Here is a 10,508-nt window from a genome sequence, read left to right as displayed (position 1 = left end):
GTTGCTCCTGTGATGAGAGCCAGCCAATGTCCATCTGAAAAGAGTGACCTGACTCTTGAGCAGGACTAGGCCCTACAGTGAGGTGAGTTGAAATGCCCAGGTGGCTGAAGATGCGGGTGAGGCCTGGGGCCTACGGCTAACTCCCTCCATGGATTTGGACCTGGCCACAGAGTCAAGAGTCCCCAGAAAGCCTGGAACTGCTCTCTGGGCATGATGGCCTCAGAGGCAGCCCAGGCGAGGTAGACCTTGGCTGGCCTCAACCTCCTATTACTGCACTATGGGATCCGAGAGGACTCCAGCAAAACCACACTGCCTGGATTCATATCCTGGCTGTACCACTGACTAGCTCTGTGACCCTGGGCAAGTGGCTTAAACCCCTCATGACTCAGTTTCCCAATCTGGACACTTGGGGTAATGATGGCAATTACTTCCAAAGGTCGTTTGCTCTGAGATGAAAATGAGTCATGAGATGCTTTAAAGGTGTTCATTGCCATTATAGGTGTGGGGACTTGGGGGGCCAGGTAGGAGGTGGGCAAGACACCCGAGGAGCTGAAGGTCCATCACCCTCACTTCTCTAAGCTCCAGAAACAGCTCCTTCTCTTGGAATTCCACTACAGAATTTTATTTTGGTCTTGCTGCTTGCTGGCCATGACACCTCAGCAACGCATAGCCTCCCAGCACGACCTAGGTGTTAGGCATTTTTATATTCTCATCTGAGCCTGGCATATGGTAGAGGCTTAATACTTGGATTGAATTAGTTTTTTTAGGAGAATGATCATCTAAGCCACTAAAAAATCACAAGGTTGCATTAGACCTCCGCTATCCCTTCAGAGACATCTACAACGCAAAGTCTACAATGGAACGGGACATCTTGAGAGTGTATTTCAAGGAGGGCTGGCCCAAGTTTGACCTTGTTTAGTCACTGGATAAAGGGTTGTTACAAAGCTAACCAGTAACTAGTTGCCATGGTGTTGGTCAACAAGGGCACCAGGCCCCGAGCCCAGATGTGGCCCACCTCCATGTAGCACCCTCTAGCACCCACATCTGCACTTGAACAGACTATGCTCCGGCCTCCATGACTCTCTGACCAGTGATTCGTGAAGACCTCCTGCAGAGCGGGGACAGATGAATACTCAAGCCACGGCCACCACCAGTTGCTGTCGAGTCAATCTTGAGTCATGGCGACCCCTGTGCGTCGGAGTAGAACTCTGCCCCATAGGGTTTTCAATGGCTATTTTTTTTCAGAAGTAGATCACCAGGCCTTTCTTCCACGGCACCTCTGGGTGGACTCAAACTTCTGACTTTTCAGTTAGTAGTCAAGTGCTTAACCGTATGCACCACCCAGAGATGTTACGGAGCTAATTCTTCAAAAAATCTGCTTTCAGGAAACAAGGCTGAGTAGCTACCATAATCTTGCCTTCCTGGACCCGGGTCAGTACTGCACGTATGCAATAACATGTCCACAGCAAGGGCTTTCAACATTCTAATATATCTTCTCCTTGGTGATATCTTTTTCTAGAGGGCTTGCCTCAGGAGAGAGTTTTCCAGAGAAGGAGAACCAGTGGAATAAGTATTCCCAAAAAGATTAGAGACCACCGTTTTGCCTTGTCATTTTCTATCTTTTGGAAGCCCTGTTCTGATCTCGCCCAACCATCAGCCTGTCACTGCACACCTTCTGAATTCATGTTGTTTACCGAGAACTCCTTACAACTTTTTATTCAGTCCTTCCTGATAGGAATGAGTCAGGGCTTTGGCTGCCAGCAACAGAAACCACCTCTGGATAACTCAGCACAAAGAGAACTCATTGGAGAGGGGGCTCACAGAATGGACGAGAAGCTGCGAGACCAGGCACAGGTGCTGGTGGCTGGGTGGTTGAGCACCATGGCCAAGGGGCACAAACAAGCCTCGAGGACGTCAGCATCTAGCAGCCCCTCCTCATCTGGCGTGTTCAAGATTCAAAGTCCTGGGAAAGTGTTGGATTGGCTGAGCTGTCTAGGGGGGCAGGGAGAGAACGTTTCAAAGGTGGAAGATGGCAGCGGGAGGTAGGCGCACAAAGGGAAATTGTGGCGGAAACAAGAAAAGGGGAAGATGGGTGGGTTGGATGCAGAATGATCCCCATGTCCCTAGAAAAGAGCTAACAAGCCGTGTAGGATTTTTGGAAGAAAAGTCTAGTGTACTAAAAGCATCACAAGACAAACCTAAAAGATGGAAAGAAAAAAAAAGCCACCCTGGAAAACATCTTGGAAAAATCTTAAGGGCGAAGATGGAAATTCTCCCCTAAATTAATATGTTGTTGTTGTTAGGTGCTGCCTAGTTGGTTCTGATTCATAGCGACTCTGTGTACAACAGAATGAAACATTGCCCGGTCCTGCACCATCCTCATGATAGTTGCTATGCTTGAGCCCATTGTTGCAGCCACTGCGCCAATCCATCTTGTTGAGGGTCTTCCTCTTTTTCGCTGACCCTTTACTTTACCAAGCATGATGTCCTTCTCCTGTCAGGACTGGTCCCTCCTGACAACATTTCCAAAGTATGTGAGACAAAGTCTTGTCATCTTTGCTTCTAAGGAGCATTCTGGCTGTACTTCTTCCAAGACAGATTTGTTCGTTCTTCTTGCAGTCCATAGTATATTCAATATTCTTCGTCGACATCACATTTCAAAGGTGTCAATTCTTCCTCTGTCTTCCTTACTCATTGTCCAGCTTTCATATGCATATGAAGCGACTGAAAACACCATGGCTTGGGTCAGGCGCACCTTAGTCATCAAAGTGACATCTTCGCTTTTTAACACTTTAAAGAGGTCTTTTGCAGCACATTTGCCCACTGCAATGCATCTTTTGATTTCTTCACTGCTGCTTCCATGGGTGTTGATTGTGGATCCAAGTAAAATGATATCCTGGACAACTTCAGTATTTTCTCCATTTACCATGATGTTACTTATTGGTCCAGTTGTGAGGATTTGAGTTTTTTTTTTATGTTGTGGTGTAATCCATACTGAAGGCTGTGGTCTTTGATCGTCATCAATAAGTGCTTCAAGTCCTCTTCACTTTCAGCAAGCAAGGTGGTGTCATCTGCCTAATGCAGGTTGTTAATGAGTCTTCCTCCAATCCTGACGCCCCATTCTTCTTCGTATAGTCCAGCTTCTCCAATTATTTTTTCAGCATACAGATTGAATAAATATGGTGAAAGGATACAACCCTGACGCACACTTTTCCTGACTTTAAGCCACGCAGCATCCCTTTGTTCTGTTCGAACAACTGCCTCTTGATCTATGTACAGGTTCCTCATGAGCACAATTAAGTGTTCTGGAATTCCCATTCTTCGCAATGTTATCCATAATTTGTTATGATCCATGCAGTCAATGCCTCTGCATAGTCAATAAAACACAGGTAAACATCTTTCTGGTATTCTCTGCTTTCAGCCAGGATGCATCTGACATCAGCAATGGTATCCTTGGTTCCACGTCCTCTTACGAATGCAGCTTGAATTTCTGGCAGTTCCCTGTCAATGTACAGCTGCAGCCGCTTCTGAATAATCTTCAGCAAAATTTTACTCGCGTGTGATATGAATGACATTGTGCAAATTCTTGGCATAGATGAGCAAGCACTTTCAGTGCTGCATCCATTTGGTGAAACATCTCAATTGGTACTCCATTAATTCCTGGAGCCTTGTTTTTCCGCCAATGTCTTCAGTGTCTTCAGTACAGCTTGGACTTCTTTCTTCAGTACCATCAGTTCTTGATCATATGCTACTTCCAGAAATGAACATCGACCAATTCTTTTTGGTAGAGTGACTCTGTGTATTCCGTCCATCTTATTTGATGCTTCCTGCATTGTTCCTTTCTTCCATTCTCTTTAGCTACTTAATGTTCAAGAGCAAGTTTCAGAGTTTCTTCTGACATCCACTTTGGTCTTTTCTTTCTTTCCTGTTTTTTTAATGACCTCTTGCTTTCTTCATGTATGATGTCCTTGATTTCATTCCATAACTCGTCTGTTCTTTGGCCAGTAGGGTTCAATGTGTCAAATCTATTCTTGAGATGGTCTCTAAATTCAGGTAGGATATACTCAAGGTCATATTTTGGCTCTCATGGACTTGTTCTGATTTTCTTCAGCTTCAACTTGCACTTGCATGAGCAACTGATGGTCTGTTCTGCAGCTGGCCCTGGCCTTGTTCTGACTGATGATATTGAGCTTTTCCATTCTCTTTCCACAGATGTAGTCAATTTGATTCCTATGTACTCCATCTGCTGAGGTCCACGTGTATAGGCACTGTTTATGTTGTTGAAAAAAGGTATTTGCAATGAAGAAGTTGCTGGTCTTGCAAAATTCTATCATGTGATCTCCAGTATCGTTTCTGTCACCAAGCCCATATTTTTCAACTACTGCTCCTTGTTCTCTGTTTCGAACTTTCACATTCCAATCACCACTAATTATCAATGCATCCTGATTGTATGTTCAATCAATTTCAGACTGCAGAAGTTGGTAAAAATCTTCAATTTCTTCATCTTTGGCCTTAGTGGTTGGTGTGTAAATTTGAATAATAGTTGCATTAACTGGTCTTCCTTGTAGGCATATGGATATTATCCTATCACTGACAGCACCGTACTTCAGTATAAATCTTGAAATGTTCTTTTTGATGATAAATGCAACACCATTCCTCTTCAAGCTGTCATTCCTGGCATAGACCATATGATTGCCCAATTCAGAATGGCCAATACCAGTCGACTTCAGTTCACTAATGCCTAGAATATCGATGTTTACGCATTCCATATCATTTTTTCCTAGATTGATACTTAATACATTCAAGGTTCTGATTATTAATGGATGTTTGCAGCTGTTTCTTCTCATTTTGAGTCTTGCCACATCAGTTGATGAAGGATGGGAAAGCTTGACTCCATCCACATCATTAAGGCTGTCTCTACTTTGAGGAGGCAGCTCTTCTCCAGTTGTATTTTGAGTGCCTTCCAACCTGAGGGGCTCATCTTCCGGCACTATATCAGACAATGTTCTGCTGCTATTCATAGGTTTTCACTGGCTAATTCTTCTCAGAAGTAGATCGCCAGGTCCTTCTTCCTAGTCTGTCTTAGTCTGGAAGCTCAGCTGAAACCTGTCTGCCATGGGTGACTCTGCTGGTATTTGAACGGTGGTGGCAGAGTTTCCAGCAACACAGCAACACGCAATTCCCCAAAGTGTGACAAACTGACAAATGCGTGGGGGTGATTAATACACAGTCACTGTGACCCCAAAGAAAGCACTGAAGAAACTTTTCAAGCTTAAACTGGTTGTAAAATGCACATGAAACATGCAGAAGAGCCACAACAATCTTGAAAACTAACAAGATATTCAAGACGTATTATGAAACTAAGGTATTTAAAGTAACGTAGAATAAGCAAAATGATCAATGGAAAAAGGAAGAGTTGAGAAACACACTCATATAATATATACAGGAATTTGGTGTATGTCAAAGGTCATTTCAGTCTGGTAGAGAAATGGGGACAGTGCTGGCTATCTACAGGGAAAAAAAGACAAAGTTAGAATTCATATTGCATATCATTAAAAAAAAAATTCCAGGTGGATTAAAGATTTTAAAAAACCACAAAATAGTAGGGTAATAGGAATAAAATATAAGAAAATATATTTAAAATTTGGCATAGGGAAATTCTCTTAAACATGATACAAAATACAAAAACCTAAGCTAAAGACTGATAAATCTGACTTCTATACTGGCATCTTCTACATAAAGTACCCCACAAACAAAGCTAGAAGACATGCAGCAAATAAAAACATATGTTCACCGAAAGTTTTGTTTGACTATTCATAGCAGCTTTATTCGGAATAGCCCCAAACTGGACCATCTCAGGGGTCCATTATTCAGACAATGGACAAAGTGTAGTGTAGTCATACAACAGACTACTAGTCAGCAATGAAAAGGAACAAATTACTGGTAATTGTAATCTGGGTGAATCTCAAAGACATGCTGAGCAAAGCCATACTGAGTGAGCCCCCTCACGCCACGGGCAGACACAGGCGGAACTAATCTGTGGTAGAAAACAAACAGAACCCAGGTCACTCCTGAGGTCAGGGAGGGGACGGACTGACTGGGAAGGAGCGTGAGGGAACTTTCTGGGGAGAAGGTAATGGTGTTTATCCCGATACGGGTTTGGGTAACAGGTTATGCTTTGTCAAAACTTTGCATATGTACACTTAAGACTTGTATGCTTTATTATATGTACGTTTTAGCTCAAATGAACTTATTTAAAAAATGAACTCTGGTTAATGATATGCAGCTGAAGTATTTAGGAATAAGGGTGTGATGACTACAATTGAAGGAGCCCCGGTGACTCAGTGGTTAACGCACTCAGCTGCCAAACAAAAGATTGGGAGTTCGAACCCACCAGCTGCTCCATGGGAAAAAGATGTTGCAGCCTGCACTTCCATAAAGATTACAGCTTTGGAAACCCTCTGGGGGCAGATCTTCTCTGTCCTAAAGCGTTGCTATGAGTTGGAATCCACTTGATGGCAATAGGTTTTTTGTTTTTTGGTGGTGCAGTTGTTAAAGTGCTTGGCTGCTAACTGAAAGGCTGGCAGTTTGAACCCACCAGCCGCTCCTCGGGAGAAAGATGTGCCGGTCTGTGCTTCTGTAAAGATTACAGCTTTGGAAACCCTACGGGGCAGTTCTACTCTGTCCTAAGGGTCGCAACGGGATTTTCAATGGGACTACAATTTACTTGGAAATGCATAAAAAATAAGGTGGATTAACAGATGGATAGTGTATGACAAAGCAAGTATAGTGAGACAGTAAAAGCAGGATCTAGGGGATTGGTATGCAGGTGTTCACTGTAAAATTCTTCACACTTTTCTGTATGTTTGAAGTTCTTCATAATACAATGGGGAAAAATGAAAAGCAACAGACAGAAAGACAAATTTTTCCAAAATGTAAGAGATTTTTATCCAGAATATCTGAAGAGCTAATCATCAATAGGAAAAAACAAAAATCGAATTGAAAATAAGCAAAGGCCTTCAGAAAAAAGACAAATGCCAATGTCTTAAAAGACGGTTATCCTACTTGTAAACAGAGAAAGTCACGTTGAACCAATCCCAGTCTTCACCCAGCAGACTGGTATCGACTTGTGAGTTTCTGGCGGAGTGTTAGCGGGCGAGCGGGTGGTTGTGTGAATTGGAGCAGCCATTTCGGACGGCCCGTGGAAACATCTGCTGAAACTGACAGCACGCTTCTCTGGGCTGCTGCCAAAGAGGCTGAGGCGTGCAGCCAAGACACAGGCCGTCCAGGAGTCACAGGGCACCCGTGAACGGACTCAGCTACATCTGCACTGTGGCACTTGATGCAGTAGTGTGACCTGCTCCTCAGTCAGAACCACATACGGAATGACAGCACTGACCTGAGAAACAAAATGCTGTGCAAGCACACGCACGCTGCACAGAAAGATCTGGAGAAATTCCAACCTCCACCTCGGGGAGGAGGCAGGACTGGGGGTGGCAGCCAGAAAGCAACTCTCGCTTTATGATTTAGAAACATCCACCTACCTACACAGACAGACACGCCTATGTGCTTATACGCACCCACTGCTGTCGAGTGAATTTCCACTCATAGCGACCCTACAGCACAGAGCAGAACTGCCCCACAGGGTGTCCAAGGCTATAAACCTTTATGGAAGCAGACTGCCACATCTTTCTCCCACAGAGAGGCTGGTGGGTTCGAACTGCAGACCTTTTGGTTTGCAGCCGAGCTCTTTACTCTCTGAGCCACCAGGGCTCCTGCGTTTATATGTATCTCTATATAGTAGGGAGCCCTGGCGGCACAGTGGTTAAGAGCTTGACTGCTGACCAAAAGGTCCGCAGTTTGAATCCACCAGCCGCTCCTTGGAAATCCTATGGGGCAGTTTTACTCTGTCCTATGGGGTCGTTGTGAGTCCGCTTCGACTCGACAGCAGTGGGTTTGGGCTTATATATATAGTATGTTGTTTGCTGCTGAGTCGATTCCAACTCGCAGGGACTCTACAGGGCAGAGCAGAACTGCCCCATGGAGTCTCCAAGGCTGTCACCTTTACAGGGCAGATTGCCAGGTCTTTTCTCCCTCGGAGCTGGTGAGTTCAAACCACCGCCTTTTCGGTTAGCAGCCAAGAGCTTAACCATTGTGCCACCAGAGCTCCTTTTATATATACTATAGGTATCTATATTATATATGCCTAGTGTATATACACATACAAAAGAACATGTTCACATATTGCTCATATAATTGAAATTATTGACAGATTATTAGTTTAAAAGAAAGCTCAGCCAGAACCTAACTTTTCCACCACTTTTTGATTTTGGAGTGTAAGTGGCAAACTATGTAATTACGTATTTAGGATTTTATAATCTTTATTCCAAAACTGGGAGCAGTACTGGTTCAGTGGTAGAATTCTTGCCTTTCATGTGGAAGATCTGGGTTCAATTCCTGGCCGACGCACCTCATGCGCAGCCACCGCTTGTCAGTGGAGGCTTGCGTGTTGCTGTGATGTTGAACAGGTTTCAGCAGAGCTTCCAAACTAAGACAGACTAGGAAGAAAGGCCTGGCAATCTACTTGCAAAAACTCGGCCAACAAAAGCCCTACAGATCACAATGGTCTGATCCCGTTGTGTACAGGGTCAACGTGAGCCTGGGGCCAACTCAACAGCAGCTAACAATTCCTAAAACAGGCTTTAATTTTTCAATCTTCCCTAAATTAATTCACACCCACTGCATACCATGCGGTTCCCAAAACTCAGCATCTCCTGTATAAAAAGGCTGTGATCAGCTGGTGCTCATGGGCTCGGGCTGGACGACCCCTCCTGCTCCCAGCAGGTGCTACAGGCCGCCCTGCCTGCTCAAACGACTTTTCACATTTTCTTTCCTTTAAACTAGAAGGCAGGGTAAAAAGGCCGGGGCCTGACGTAAGCGCTAATCAATCAATCCAGTTCAGAGCCAGCTCCTAATACCCCCTCCCCGTCCCCTCAGGTGCTGAGTCATATCCAACTACAGAACGTGGGCAGATACTCTGCAGTCTCACCAGCCACTTCAAAACTCGGAGGAGCGGTTTGCTTTTAAGTCTACTACACAGAATTGTCTTCAAGTAAGAAATTACAAAATCTACACTATGGTAAAACACGAGGGGCCGACGTGTGGGTGAGCGCACACACAACTCAAGTACCTGTTTCTCCGTGATGGGAGACAAATCAAACAGCTCTCCAAAACTAGTTGTAAGTTTTATTTATATAAAATTCATTAAGAACATAAAAGATCGAATTTCTTAAAAAATCTGCAGTTATTTACAGCAGTATTGCACAAGTAAAGTGGCAATTACCCTGTCAAAATTCATCAGTGCAAAACACAAGTAAGCCAGGGAAATCGCAGTACAAATGCTACATCGGCTGGGTCCTAGGAAACAGTTAGTGATGAATCAGTATACAGACAGATCAGTGCTATTTATAAATGGGTACCTGATGAGTTCTGATACAGTAACGAGTGGTCACAGAACCTGCACGTACAACTTAAGAGAGCTTCTAAGGGCAGACATTTCCAAACAAAAGTAGTCAAGTTATTTCGCTGGGAGCCTGAGGATGCTTCCTGTACACAAAGATGTTTGTGGTAGGAGTTACCCGACTGATTTAGCGTCACGTGTGAGCACATCCATGCACACGTGTGTGCTGGGGGGACACACACAGGCACCAGGCTAAACCAGCAGGGATGACAGAACCATCTACATGTAGCCACTGATCAAGCCTCCCTGCAGCTTCCACGAGCTTTCACATCTTAACACCCAGTCCAGTGGGGCCCCCCAACTTCTCTAAAGGGGACGAGGACAGTGAAAGGAGGGCATCAACCTGAAGACACAGGCTGGCCAAATGCAGACACTGGGACATGGGGGGCGTGGACAACTAGCTCCTGAAGAATCAGTCCACACATCGAAGAAGAGAAAGCTATGCGGCAGGTGGGGGAAAATTCAGTGACTCACCAGCTCCCAACGAGGGGTTAGTGGTACGAGTGGACCTGAAGCTGCTCTTTAAAGCAGGAGCAACGCCGCCAGGCCGAGGGGTCCCGGCCAGGCGCGGCCCACCTGTCCTGCCACCCCGCCTGGCCCTCGCCCTGGACGACCTCATGGCAGACCTCTGAAACTGGCACCTTTTTATTTCTCTGAACACTGAGTTGTCAGGGGTTTATTTTCAATGGAAAAATATTTCCCAACTGCTGATAATACATTTTATTTTACGATATGGCCTGGAGTTAACATAATTTGCTTCTATGAGAAGCTAGCTGCTTTGGAACCAACAGAAGGATGCTGGGTGTTTCTTGGAGTTGAATTCTATAGCCTGTCTCTCATTGGCAACTGAGCATAAATTCCATCAAAAGGACAACAAAACTCCAGAATGTACACCCATTTGACCGAGTTACCAAGAACCAGAGCGGGAGGGCTGCCCACCCAGGAAGACCCGCAGCCTGCAGGGAGCTGACCAACGACTGCCGGGCAC

This window comes from Trichechus manatus, unplaced genomic scaffold, assembly GCF_000243295.1.
Source record: "Trichechus manatus latirostris isolate Lorelei unplaced genomic scaffold, TriManLat1.0 scaffold00004, whole genome shotgun sequence".
Taxonomy (NCBI): Eukaryota; Metazoa; Chordata; class Mammalia; order Sirenia; family Trichechidae; genus Trichechus; species Trichechus manatus.
The sequence above is the reverse complement of the archived record's forward strand: the minus strand, read 5'-3'. Positions refer to the sequence as shown.